General features: G+C 40.1%; 1 non-coding gene across 1 annotated transcript; it reads right to left on the reverse strand.

Moving 5' to 3' along the window:
* Positions 1-13,844: 13,844 nt before the first annotated feature.
* On the reverse strand, positions 13,845-13,917 carry TRNAV-CAC. Its single transcript has one exon. It is a non-coding gene; the product is annotated as a tRNA-Val (tRNA).
* Between the last annotated feature and the right edge of the window lie 460 nt (positions 13,918-14,377).

Here is a 14,377-nt window from a genome sequence, read left to right on the forward strand (position 1 = left end):
AGATGTATTTCAATTCATACAGCTGAAAATGGGCCATCTTAGTCTCTTGGGGCTTGTAATATTGAGCTGACCCCAAAAGCTTTAAAATTCAGGTAAAAAATGCAGGCTCTGTGAAGGAGATAGGACACATGGCACAATGCTCACCTTGCAAGTGCTATCTCGGCAGCAGAAACAAAATTCCAAGTCTGGGCAATTTCCAGTACCGTTTGAATGTTGATCTGGAGGTGGCCTAGAACTGTTTGTTCATTCTACACTTACCATACTTAGGAATAATCACAAGAGCTGAGAGAATAACAATCCCTCCTTCCCCTGTCATCACTGGTACTTTAATCACTAGTTTGTAGGACTCTTCTCCTTTTGGGAATCTCCAGCCTGACAAACTTTAAATTGCCTATTTTACATTGAAGACTCCTAGACTTCCTCCCTTTCTTCTCCCCCATGCCCCAACAAGTCAAGTATAAAGCTATTAGCCTTACTTCATATGTCAGGCAAATTTCCAAGATAAATGTTTGTCATTCCTCTCAGAGTTGTCAGGATATATGGAAAAGGTGAGTGCTATTATAGTTGCTATGCTCTTTTAGGAAAGTAGCTGCAACTATAGGAAAATAGCTGTGAATGGCTTGATCTTGTTAGCATGTTTTCAGTGACTCCATTTGAAGAGATATCAGGATAACTGAGATCTGAGTGCTGATTCTTCCCAGTGTGAGATTTAATGGCCCCTTCATGGGACAAAGGCACTGCCCTGCCCAAAGAGCTGTTATGCCACAGATGTCCATGACTTTGAAGCCATTTCCCTTTGTTTTATCACCACAGACCCTGCTAAAGAGTCTGTCTTCTTTCCTTGTAGCTCCCCTTCAGATACTGAAAGACCACTATCAGGTCACCTCACAGCCTTCTCCAGGCTGAACAGCCCCAGCTCTCTCAGCCTGTCCTCATAGGAGAGGTGTTCCATTCCATGGATCATTTTTGTGGCCCTTCTCTGGATGCACTCCAACAGGTCTGTGTCTCTCCTGTACTGAGGACTCCACATCTGGATGCAGTACTCCAGGTGAGGCCTCACCGATGCAGAGTAGAGGGGCAGGATCATCTCCTTTGACCTGCTGGCCATGCTTCTTTTGATGCAGCCCAGGATACTGCTGGCTTTCTGGGCTGTGAGGGCACATTGCTGGCTAATGTCCAGCTGAGACCTCCACATATTTTTTGGAAGGGCTGCGCTCAATCAATCCTTTCATCCTCCAACTTGCATTGGTAGTGGGTGTTGCCTGCACCCAGGTGCAAGATCTTCCATTTGAATTTGTTGAGCCTCATGAGGTTCACCTGGGCCCACTGCTCAAACATGTCTGGGTTTCTTTGGATGGCATTTTGTGCCTCTGGTGTTTTGACCACATCCCACAGCCTGGTGTCATCCATAAACTTGCTAGGAGTGCACTCGACCCCACTGTTGATGTCACTGATGAAGATATTACAGAGCATCAACCACAGCACAGACCCCTGGGGACACCACTCATCACTGATCTCCATCCAAACACTGAGCCATTGACTCAGGACTCGATCCTGCAGCCAGTAAGATTGTCATCTTCTGTTTCATCTGTCTATACATCTCTGTTTTATAGGGCCATTAAAGAAACTTACTCCTGTGTTATTGGAGCACAATTAGAGACTGTCCTCATTATGAAGTCTTTGGATCACTGCACAGAGGTCCTTATGGCTCTTGTCACCCAGGCCCAGCTGTGAGATCGGACCATGTTGCTCAGGGGTTTACCCAGCCAGGCACTGAAGACTTTCAGAGAGTGCACAACCCCTCTGGCAGCCTATCCCACTGCCAGCCTGTCATCCTGATAAAAACATTTCTCCTTGTATGACTAAGCCTCTCCTATTTTAGCTTACTGCTGTTATCTGTCCTCCACCCATCACATGTGGTTGTGAAGGGCCTGGCTGCCCCTTGTCAGCCTGTAGGATGGCTGTGATGTGCCCTGAGCCATTTCTGTCCCAGCTGGATGAGCTTCCCAGGCCCAGCCTCTGCTCACGGGGCACGCTCCAGCCCTGCCATTCCTGATAGCCCCTGCTGAGCCTGACAGTCTGTTTCATCCTGGGCAGTACACCTTCCCTTGATCTACGTTATTTGCCAAGCTGAAATCCTATTCTGTTATTAAAAGAGACAGAGATTTAGGGCTTCTGCTTCTCTCCTTCCTTTGTTTGTCAGCTGTTTGTGCTCCCTGCTCGCCTCTTTGTTTCTGTGAGTCTCCCATTAGTACTGCTCTGTAACAATGCAATTATCATCAACAGCAAGCTAAAAAATCCTTGAACAGCCATGAAAATGTAACAGAGATGCTGTGGAGCTGCATTTGGGTACTAATGAGTGGCTGAAATGATTGTTGCCTACTTTTTAGATTAGTGCAGATTTTGAAGATTCAGCCTTTCATGATTGTTATGCTGCAATTGCTGCAAAAAGATGGATGGGAAGGAGAGAATAATACTGCATCAGTGTATGTCTGCATGGTCTTTGAAATGATCTTAATCAGGGCAAGCACTTAAATAGGGTGGTTGTGTATCCATAAGGGTCTTCCAGTGAGAAGATTTTAATGTAATAGGAAATATAACAAGTGGGATAAAAATACACCATTATGAAGGCCAGCTTATGATTAACCTATTGCAGTCTGTGAGATGTTCAGATCTGCAGTGGTAAATGCAAATCTGAAATAACCCTTTACATATTAAATCTGATGGTGACATCTTTTCCAAAACGTTGAGGGGGAGCTACAGGTAGCCCAACAGAATGTCTTCAGAAATAGGAAACAAATGCTGTAACTGGGGAGAAAGTACTTTCTAACACAACATATCCTTCTGTCGTGAAAATACATTCTGAGGTGATGTGTGGAATATTTCCCCCTGTGATATTTAATCAGTTCATCGCCTGTTATCTGTTGTATCCCAAAGTATCTTTGATTAACAGCAGATAAGTGTTCCTCTTTATTTCCAGAGCATTTATAGTATAGCAGCATATTTCTGTTAAGAGCTCTATTGACTTCACTGTGAGGATAGATACAAAATAAGGACACTTGGTGTGCGCTGAAGATTTCACTGTGGTGTAATTCCTCTATGTGATCAATGTAGTCATCTTCCCATAATGCTATTGATGTCCTCCTAAGCAGCATTCTCACCCTGCAATTTTCCTTTGAGAAGTCAAATCTTCAATATCATCCATTCTGTTAGTAGTACAGTTTCTATTCAGAATTCGTGGGATAATAAGCTGCCAGTGCAGTTTTGATTGTTACCGTGGCAAGTGCTGCATACAAAGATTTGATTGAAGTTATTGGCAAATGCATCCTTGAACTTCCAAAGCTGTTCGCTGTGCGCAAATTGTACACACGTGGTAATGCATACCTCTTGCTATTTTGACTATACTTCAATTCAGTCGAGTTCTTGTGCCAGCATCACATTATTGGTGTTGCACTACTCTGCCTGTGTATTTCTTAACTACCTCCCTTACGTTTCAAAATATGCACTATTAACAGTGTAGTGCACAAATGCATTATTTCCATGTAGAACAGCTTTGTGTGCTCTACTAGCAGGTAACTATGAATGGAGCAAAAGGACACCATTTCTTGACTTATGGGTCAAAATAAAGCTTGTCATGTAAAGGATATTGTGGTTATAACCAGTCTTAAACCTTTCTCTTAGGTTCCTATTTATTCCAGCTTTAAACCATTCAGTAGAAATAAGCCTGTTTGCCAAGTTAAAGAACACAATCAGGTGTTTTAAAGACGGGGATCTGCATTCAAAAATGGCCATAGCGCAGCAGTATAAAGTAATGAGCACAGATGGAAAAACTGGCAGCAAGCATCATTTCACACAGCACATCTTGATGAGGCATAAACACTTAGAGCCTCCAGCTCCACTTGCTCGTGCACCCACATCCTGCAGATGTGAGCACTCGTGCATACTAAGAAAGCTTTAAGGTACTTGCAAAGCCTGTCAAACAAATCAGTCTTCCAGTCATACATTTTGATTACTTGCCCCCTAAAATTCAAAATTAACTTAAATTTAAGTAGAAACTAAATGTGTACTTGTTAGCGATCTCATTAATTTTAGTGATGCCACATGTGAAAATGGACTGTTGAGGCAAGGGCTACATGGCTGAATGTACATGAATACACCATGCATTTGGATCTTCCTTCATCTCTGAACTTAGGTATTAGTCTGACATTATGCTACATACCGCCTGTAGTTCTGCTCCTAATGAGCATTTGGAAATCCAGGTTACTGAAAGTGCTGCAAACATAGACACGGGTTAAAAAAAAATAAAGAGGAAGAAAGAAAAGAAGGGTGGAGATTATTCTTGCACTTTACAAGGATTCACATACTTTACTTCCAGTTAACAAATGCTGCTAGCAGAAAGGGAAAGAATAACATTCTAATGGTAAGTGTTAGGTAAATTGAGAGAACAGACTTTGACGAATTTAGCTGACATTTAGAAGATTTCAAAGCATCGCAGTAATAAATCTGGAACCAGTGTCAGTAAGGAGTTGGGAAGAGACCCAGTGAGCCAACCTGGCTAGAACCTACCTGGATGAGAGAAACTCAGGTGACTTTCTGTAGGTTTACAAGGAAGATTCCAGGATATGATCTTAAGTTAAAATAGATGGAGATTCACTGATAAGAAGGTCACTATTGTCATGGAAGTATAGATAAATGTTGCCTGTCTAGAAATACATAAAGCAATGCATTACAAGAATCTCACAGTAACGGATCACTTCCTACCTTTGAAAGTAAACATTATCCTTCACAGTATTATCCCTAAATAGATCTACTCAGAAGTTGCTTCTCGGTGGTTGTTTTCTGCCTAAATTATGATTATGAACTTCTTGGAGAGTTTTGAATACACTATTGGTTCACCTATTCTGATACCACATTTTGTATCTATTTCCAACTGATAGACATCTTTATGTTTTATTGTAATTTTATATCAAGGGTGCCTTTTGCTTCTTACACAAAACTTACTTGTAATTCCTTCTGTGGCATGTTACTAACCAGACTTTCATCTGAGAATGTTTATTTTGTTCTTCTTTATAATACATTTTATTTGTGATCGTGATGCCCGATTACATTATTTTCTGGCATTTCCCTGATACTTGAATGGAGGCAACATTTCCAACAAATTTTGTCAAACTCATTTATTTTCATCATAAAGATATTCAAGATAATTGGAGTAGGAGTTAACATATGAACATTAATCTGCAGTAGCTGACCTTTTATTTTATTCATTCATTCATGTCTTTTGTGCAGGTTTCAATATCTAAGTGGTGGTCATCTCCACAGTGGCCTTGAACTAATGCAAAGCCATTTTGGAAAAATACACCTCCCAAAAACTTCCACACCATAGCAAACAATAGACTATCTTTGTACTTACGGAGTTAAATCCAGCTGGTGACTGGTCACAAGTGGTGTTCCCCAGGGGTCGGTGCTGGGGCCTGTCCTCTTCAATATCTTTATTGATGACATAGATGAGGGCACTCTCAGTAAGTTTGCAGATGACACCAAATTGGCTGGGAGTGTTGATCTGCCTGGGGGTAGGGAGGCCCTACAGAGGGAACTGGACAGGCTGGAGAGCTGAGTTAAAGCCAATGGGATGAGATTCAACAAGACCAAATGCCGGGTCCTGCACTTTGGCTACAACAATCCTGGGTGACGCTATAGGCTTGGGAAGTATTACTTCTCAGAAGGGGTGGTCAGGCACTGGAATGGACTGCCCAGGGAGGTGGTGGAGTCACTGACCCTGGGGGTGTTCAAGGAAAGACTGGATGTTGTGCTGAAGGACGTGGTTTAGTGGGAGCTGTTAGTAATAGGTGAACAGTTGGACTGGATGATCTTCTAGGTCTATTCCAACCTTGGTGATTCTATGATTCTATACTTTCTCACTCCATATGAGAAGTTAGTCACAATAAACTTTTCATTTGTCATGTTTTCTTTCCCAGATACAATTGGAAATGAGAAATATGCAAGAAATCTGCAGTCTGGTTACCCTCCCCCTGTTCCTTCATATAAAGCCATGTTTTATTGTATGCATTCTGTGACTTTGAGTGGCCTGGAAATTGCTTATGGACATACATGAAGAAAATCTACGAATAAACTAAACTCAGATTCATCAGAGCTTGGTAATACAGGGGCGTAGCACTTCTTCACACCTTGAATGTATGTCTTTGGAACCATTTCTATCTGTGCTGGAGGACTCTCTCATTCTGTTCAGCTTTTCCCCACCTTAAATATGTCTACTCTGAGATTAATTGTCAATTTTAGAATGAAGAAAGAGTATAAATTAAGAAAGCTAACCAATCCTGATTCCATTTCAGATTATGTACAAAATGTGCCCTGAACTTGAAAGGAGAGCATTTGGCATAAAATCTTACTTCTGAAACTGTATTCTGTAATATTAAACACAGTGAAAATCAAAGTGAATGGCTCTTTAATAGGAAGAAAGTCTAAAATGAGAGGTGGTGGACATCCAAGGCCAGGCAGGATGAGGCTCTGAGCACCCTGATTGGGCTGTAGGTGTCTCTGTTCATGTCAGAGGGGTTGGTCTAGATGGCCTTAAAGGTCCCTTCCTACACAAATGATTCTGTATCTGTAATTAAAGGAGAAAATCATAATGTACATAATGATGAGCCACATGTTAAATTTGAAGCTTCTGAGAGAGTTAAACAACATAGAGCAGTGTTTGAAAGTAGAAGCAGTGGCATGATACAAACAAGGCTTTAAGCTGCAGGAAGATGTTTTAGTCTTTTAAACATTCCTGCCAAAAAGAATGAGAGAGAAAGCATAAAACATTCTATATAGAAGCATTCTTTGTGTGCCAGTAGGTGGAAGTAGATGTTATAGCAAGCCTTTTCTCTGCAATGCAGCTGATGATGTCAAAGAAGCAACAATGGGGAAGTTTACACCAGAGCTTAACCAAAATCCTCCACAATCTGTGGGGTTTGGTAATGAACTTTGAATTTGCTGTTTGTATGTAAATGAAACACTTTCAAACTGCAGGCCAGAATAATGGAAACCTCTTTCTTGTCAGGTAAGAGATCAGTTTCTATGTTTTGTCTGGTGAGTTTTAAGTCTTCAAAAAAAGGAAGAGTTTTGAAAGGAAAGACGTACCATGTTTATGTTCAGCTGAAAAATTATACCAAGATGCAGAAAACATAACTTTGAATAACCTCTGGGAAGAAGAACAAATAGATTTGTATGTGCCACAAACCAGACAAGTCAAGGTGTCTGACTATAGAAACAAACCTCCATTTCCTTCCAGAACTCCTCTTTCATGGCTACCACTACAAGTTTTATGGAATCCAGGTGGTAAACATTTCCAGAGCACCCTGTTGTGTTTTATTTCTCATCTTGGAAGAGAAAAAGATATTTGGCTCACTATTGTTTTGCCTTATTTTTTTATGTGATAGTTCATCAGAGAAACAGAGCATGTCAGGTGAAATATTCCCTGTAAATAGCTATTTATCTCTATCAGCATGTGAGAGACTTTCACATTCATAGGTCACACGCAGCCGTTTACTTTATAGACACCTACAGCTGGCTATGGACAAACCCCATCCCTCATTCCAGTATTCTACAGAGATAAAAGCCTGATGTAGTCACCCCATTGCTTGATTCTTCCAGAGTTGCCAGAAGCAGAATGTCAGGCAATGGGTCCTGCCTCAAAATCTGACAGATTAGATTAGATTGCATAAAAATTAGATGACTTTCCTGGATCATAAATTTTCAATGAGGCATACGGCCTCTTTTCACATCTGACAGGAAACTTTCAGCAGATGCTGTTCAGGTGTCTCCTGACCTTGAATTTTTATGTACAGAGAAGCAAATTGCAGAGAGCTGAGGGTAAGACGACTGATCAATCAGAACATGTGAAAAAGTGCTGCTAAGAGGAATAAACTGGGAACCTTGATCCAAAAAGCAATGAAATTCATTGAAGATCTCCAGCTTACCTCATTCAGTTCTGGGGCTGTTCCTAGATGAGCTGACAGCTTTAATTGTCTTTCTACCTCTGTTGATTTTCTGCAATTCTATTTTCTCATTTTTCCTTTTAATATTAATTCAGGCAGCAAAGCAAATCTGTTAGATGGATTTTGTTTTGTCCTTTTTGGTAGAATAGTGTTTGATATAAATTGAATATTCTGTTTGATGTAGACAACAAAAAGATCTGTGACCCAGTAATCAAAGAAGTTCAGCATTCATAAGGCTTCATACAAGACCTCCTAGAATGTGGGCAGGAAATGGTTTGTTGTTGCTGTTGTTTCCATTAGGGCAGCCTTTGCAGATTCTGTTCTGCGGAACCTCATCAGTTCATTAGCTTAATCCTTGAGGTCTTTAAAAACATTCAGATGTGCCCACTTACTTTTGCAGCATCAGCAAGGGATTGCTGCTTTTCTGCTTGTACAATTAAAACTTAACAGTCCAACTGTGTCAGTCTGGTTCCAACATAATTCCGTAGTAAATCAAAGTCATCAGCAAAAGCAATTTCAGCTCTGACTATGCGTCTCTCACCGCCATGCTTCATTAGTTACACTACCAGCATTCACAGAAAATGTGTATGCAGCATAAATACGGGGAAGAATGGAACTTATATTAGGTAGCGTAGCTCAGAACTACTTGAAACTTCACATTTAGAATAATTAATGTTGGAAATGGTCAGACAACACCCCCGCAAGCTGTCTTAGCTCAGCAGTTCACTCTCGGCCACATTCTGTATTATGAGGATCTTCTCAGTCTATAAACCATACAAACAGTTCAAGGCAGATATAAAAAAAAAATAATCTACCAGGACCTGCACATCTTGGTAGATTTCTCTCTGCCATGTCTTGTCCTAGGTCCAGGCAGCTACTGGAAGGCTGAACTCTGACTTACTGATTAAGCCATAAAAAAGACCTGGAGGAGGAGGGGGATCTTTCATCTTATCTCCTGCTCCCCTTGGAGATGCTACTATTCCCATTGGATGCATGATGTTGAAGAGCTGTGGAAAAGCTCTCACTCACTTTAAGCTTCCCATTTCTTCTAGAGGAATCATGCTGCAGAAATAAATTATACCCTTTGGATTAAAAATATGGAAACATTGAAGCAGTTCTTTCCTGAAGGGAAACCCACAAGCATTTGCTAATTCTGCACACAAAAAGGAAGAAAACACAAGTAGGTACTGTTCTGTGTATTCGTATGTATAACAAATACAATTATTCTTAAAAACTTGTAAAAGGCACTGCTTGGTTTGGGCCTGATACTGGAGGTTCCCTGGTATAGTTTAATCTTGCAGAAAAAAAAAGTTCTTGCATTTAGAGGAATTATAATGTGGACCATTTCTTAAGTCTTTATGAGGAGTTAAGATGAAGGAAAAAAAAAAAACAAAACAACTTTAAGAACTATTTTATTTTCCAGCATTTTTTCAATGGCCCTTTCCAAAAAAGCTGGTCAATACAGTCTTACAAAAAACAGCTTTACAAAAAATACCATAAAATGCACATGACTTTTGCAGAGCCAATGCTAAATGGAGGCAAAGAAACACTATCTGCTTCAAGCTCTATAGATCTGCCATTACAAGAAGTGGTCCAGGTGCCACTAGCAACATTGTTTTATCTATACAAAAGATTAGGAGAATTTACCACTGAATAAATAGAGAGATTTTGTTTTTTTCCTCATTCCATTTAAAGTATTTTCAGAACAAAGCTTCAATCAGCATTTCTATGCATGAGGTACAATTTGTATGTAACAACTTTCGGCCTGAAGAATGCTAGCAGGGCTAGACTGCTGATGATCAGTAATGACAGAGGAGAAGTCATGAGAAAGAAAAGTAAAGCAGCAAGAGGTATGAGATGGGCACACCAACATTATAAAGCTGCATTTGTGCCCTGAAGTCTTGACAGTGGGCACTTTCCTGATTCTATCTCATTCATCTGTAAAGGATGCGTGGCTTTATGTTAACCAATTCTAAATACCTTTTAAAAAATGCCCCAATGGGCAGTCTGAGAACAGAATAGGAGCTATGATATCTTGTATTTCTGTGCAGAGTGGGAAAGTTGCTGAATTCTGTTATGTGTTATTAGCTTATATCTTACGTATTTATGGGAAGGCTGTCTCTTGAAGAGTTTTCTAGATAACCTCAAAAGGATAGAATAGAATGGAACAGCATGGAATGAAATGGAATAGAATGGAATGGAATGGTTTGGCTTGGAAGGGACCTTTAAGATCACCTGTAGTTCTGTAGGGACACCTCCCTCTAGACCAAACTGCTCAAAGCCCCATCCAGCCTGGCCTTGAATGCTTACACGGAGAGGGCATCCACAACCTCACTGGGCAACCTGTTCAGTGTCTCACCACACACACTGTAAAGAATTTCTTTCTAGTATCTAGTCTAAGATTACTCTCTTGATATCCTTGAAGTCTGTTTAAAACCCCTTCTTCCCACCACTTTTTTTTTTCAGAGGTATGACAAGAGCAACCAGACAAGGGGCTGGAGAGCATCTACAAGAAAACTCTGGCAGAAGCAGGAATACTGTGCTCTGGCATTACCTTTCAGAGTAATTTCCACCAAGCTCACAGTTCATTCCCAGATAAATTACAGTGAGTCCAGCTATATTGCTCCGAATACGCAATAAAGTAGGCATAATTTCAGTCAGGTTAGACAAATAAACTCTAATTGACTGAAATAAACTAAAATTCTTCAAAGAATAAATATGGACAGTATCTTGTCTCTAACCTCAGTGGGCATAGCTGAAAAGATTTCTAAAAAAGGAAGGCCAGTCTCCAGTAGGTGTTGCAAAGCAAAATTAATTACTTTATTAGCTGCTTACTAGAAAATACTTGGAAATATTTCATTTATAATGAGATTCTTATGCAGACTTCAGGCTGTGCCACGAACCAGGAAATATTAATGCAGGTGTGATGTTTCTTAATTTCTGAAACCCCTGGGGATCCTTAATAGGATATAAAAAGCTCCTGCTTTTGAATAAAATAATAATATAGAACTGGTTTTAAATGCAAGATTGTTTTGGAGACTGGTTTACTATGGCTACTGTGACACTCATGAATAGCAAAGAATAAGGATGGTTTTCTAAGTCAAACACAGTACTTAGAGAGCCACATTTTACCCCAGTGAGTGGAACAAACCAGTGAAGAACTTTATTTTTTTTTTTAATGCAGATTCATGTGTCAAAAATGCCACTAAACTGTGACAAAACATCTGAAGAGAAAAAAAAGACACACTTCTCAGGGGCAAAAAGTGAACCATCACAGCATATACATTCCTGAGCGCACTCAGCTCAAACCTGAATCTTAATATAGTTGGTAGAAATGTCACCTTGTCAAATGGAGAGGCAATAGCTGAAGGCAAGGTGGGATATAATAACTGAGTATAATTTTGAATTCCAAGCTCTGATAATGTAAAGTAGAAAAAATAATTTGAAATATTTATTGATGAAATGAATAACCTTTAATCTTCCATTGCAGAAAAGATGAATTTTGTGGAATAGTGACCAATGATAGATCCGTGTAATTATCTGCTGATACGTGTCATTTTTATTTGCAGAACTTCATGACAGTGTCTAAGGCACTTTCACTTCAAGCAAGCAGAATGTAAAAGGAATAGACCTCATTTTTCTCTCTGGAAATCAACATCCTTTCAGATCCTTTCAGTATCTAAAGGGAGGCTGTAAGAAAGAAAAGGACAGACTCTTTAGCAGAGCCTGTTGTGACAGGACATGGGAAAGTGGTTTCAGTCTAAAAGAGAGGAGATTTAGATTGAACATAAGAGTATTTTACAATAAAATGGCACAGGCTGCCCAGAGAGGTTGTGCATGCTTTGTTGCTGGAGATATCCAAGATCAGGCTGAACGGGTCTCTGAGCACCCTGACTGAGCTGATGGTGTCCCTGTTCATGGCAGGGAAGTTGAATGAGATGGGTCCCTCCCAACAGAAAGGATTCTATAATTCTAGGATAATAGACATACAACATACAACTTTGAGCACTGGCTTTTTTTTACTGTGGCTAGTGTTGGTGTTTCTTTGCTTGACAGACTAGAAGAATGGTTTTTGATAACTCCAGTATTGAAAGTCTACACAGTACATTGGAAGTTCTATCTTGGAGAAGAAAATACAGCTATATGTGAGAGTAAGGCTTCTTTGATAGAAATTCATTTCATTAAGTGAATGCTTGTGAAATCCATCAGAGAATGCAGAAATGTTTTGAAAGATTGACATTAAAAAACAAAAACAACCACACAAAAACAAACCAAAAGAGATTTCCCCTGAATGGACTAAGAGTGAGCAAAAATCCAGAGCAATAAACTCAGGCTGTGCATATAGGAAAGAAGCAAACAAACACATTTAAAAACCTCTGTGATTCATAAGATCAACAGATAAGCAAGGAAGCGAGGATGTAACAAAAGCAAGAAAAGTAAAAAAAAATCATTACAGAGAAAGCTTGAAATATACAAAAGAAAACATCTAATTTCCTTCCTCACGCTGAATTTAGATACTGTATTTGCATAGCAGTGATGATTTCAAGTTTAGCTTTAAGCTATGTATATTTCTATAGGAATCAAGAAGGTTCTGAGAAACTGCGCTGGCTATGGCTGCTAGGGAAGATTCAGGCTGGATATTAGGAAATACTACTTCTTAGAAAGGCACTGGAATGGACTGCCCAGGGAGGTGGTGGAGTCACCGACCCTGGGGATGTTCAAGGAACGTCTGGATGTTGTGTTGAGGGACATGGTTTAATGGGAGCTATTGGTAATAGGTGAACGGTTGGACTGGCTGATCTTTTAGGTCTTTTCCAACCTTGGTGATTCTATGATTCTGTGATTCTGTAAGATTGTTTTGCAAAACAATTTCAGGGTAATAGTAATTATATCCAGAACTTTTGCAAGGACAATCTGGTGAGCACATTTTTTTTCATGTAATTCTGGCATGCTGTTAATAGAAGTTTTATTTGAGAGAAAGAGATGCAGCTCTCTCCAGCTGGATTGGGAAATGCTAAGTGAGGGGGTGCGTTGTCATAGAGCTGTCAGAGCAGAAAAGCTAAATCGCCTCATGCAGATCAAAATATGCTGATAAACCAACAGGAGCAACTTGTTGCTGAATTACAGGAAAGGAGACTATGTACTAATGCAAAGTATTTATAGTAATAGCTTTGAAACACTTTCACTGTCAGTGTGCAAGATTTATTAAATTATTAGCATAGATATTATAGAACAACTGTATCTAAATCTCCCATTACCAAAGACAAACATGCATATGGTGATTTATTTCAAAGATTAGATTCCTTCAGCTGCTGAAACATCCTTATACGTACCCTAAAGGCAATGTTCTAGATGAGGTAACAGAGCAGGTTGCCGCATTTACTATGCTTTCATCAGTGTTTTAAAGCAATTAGAAGAAGCACAATGACTCAAGGAAAGATAAAGCTTAGGTATATTTTCTTGTTGAATTATTGTAAAGAAATATCTGTGGTATTTGCAGTTTTGTGGTACTCAGGGATATGATTTAGCAGAAGGTTTTTAGAGTTAGGGTTCTGGTTAGGCTGCGGTTGGACTTGATGATCTTCAAGGTCTGTCCCAACCTGGGTAATTCTATGATTCTATCATTTTATTCTGTTTCTTTCTTGCACTTTCATTTTGGGAAGCCCCATCTCCCTCCCTCAGCCTGCCATTATAGGAAGGGTGCTCCAGCCCTGACCAGCTTCGTGCCTCCCCTCTGCAGATGGGGACAACCCCAACCCCTCACTCTGCTGACCTCAGCTCCCCTTTGAATCCCTGCTGTCTTTAAACACATATTTGGTATTGGCCCAGCAGCTAGAAAAACAATGTTTCCGCCTGGTTTCAAACCAGGGACCTTTTGCGTGTGAGGCAAACGTGATAACCACTACACTACGGAAACGCTGAGCGGTGAGCACCCAGCGCCTGCTTCAGTCCCAGTGGGAGATTTGGGATGACTGTGATGCTGCGACATCACTGTGTTCTGTTCTGACAGCTGTGCACACAGGGACGAGTCATGCAAAAAATCTTAACCCACCACAGCAAGTTTTGCTCAAGACATTTCTAATGCTCTTTTTTTTTTTTTCTTTTTTCTTTTTGAGGTTGACTCATCCGCTCTGCTCTGAAGTCTTTCATCTGCGTTCAAAATGAAAAGCTCCGCTGGCACTTTAAAATCTTTGGAGATTGGATGAACAGCAAAGCATTAATTTACACTGTTAATTGGTGTATAAATTAAACCACGTTCTCTTGAGAGTAGATGCTTCCAAAGTAAGATTTTCTATGAGGAAAGTTCTACTGGCAGCGCTGTGAGGCTCGGAAGCTGAAACGAAGCAAAATCAGCAAAGTGAGATTCAGAGAGGAGG

Source organism: Coturnix japonica, chromosome 1, assembly GCF_001577835.2.
Source record: "Coturnix japonica isolate 7356 chromosome 1, Coturnix japonica 2.1, whole genome shotgun sequence".
In the NCBI taxonomy this organism is placed as follows: Eukaryota; Metazoa; Chordata; class Aves; order Galliformes; family Phasianidae; genus Coturnix; species Coturnix japonica.